The sequence below is a fragment of the Apteryx mantelli genome, chromosome 2, assembly GCF_036417845.1.
Source record: "Apteryx mantelli isolate bAptMan1 chromosome 2, bAptMan1.hap1, whole genome shotgun sequence".
NCBI lineage: Eukaryota > Metazoa > Chordata > Aves > Apterygiformes > Apterygidae > Apteryx > Apteryx mantelli.
Genome location: NC_089979.1, coordinates 155,673,340 through 155,673,947, shown reverse-complemented (window position 1 = coordinate 155,673,947; position 608 = coordinate 155,673,340).

Below are 608 nucleotides of genomic sequence, written 5' to 3'. Positions count from 1 at the left end.
TCATATACTAACTAGGTACTTAGTCATGATCACTAATGTCAAATATTCATTTTCATTTTCCTTTCATCTCCAGAAACAAAGGTGCTTCTCTTGAGATTAACATTTACATTATCAGTAGTACATTGTGTCATATCAAACGATGTAAAAATTATTTATTTCAAGCATTCTTTACACATTTTTACTGATATCTTGAAAATCCAATACATAATAGCTCACTCCCCTTTTGTCTGTGTAATCAGAAACACAAATCTTCCCATCATTTGAGGCATCAATGGTGACAAAAAAAAAAAAAAAACCTCCTTTGTTAAGTCTTTGATCATTTCCTCAGTTAAAAAAGGAGCCAATACATTGTTGGTAATGCATGAAGCTCTGGTCCCAAAATTATAACTGTAGTTCTTTTGCATTTTAGGGGTGAATGATTTTTTTTTTAAGTTTGCAAAGAAATGTCTTCATTATTTTAAAAATGATCCTTGAGTGTAAGCAATCATTTTCTGGTCTTACTTTGGCCAGTTAAACCGTCTTTAAACTCCGTCTTTAAACATCTGGCTCGTTTCAGGATATGAGTGACTGCCTTCACCATCACCACTTACAGTCTCATCTGAAACCTC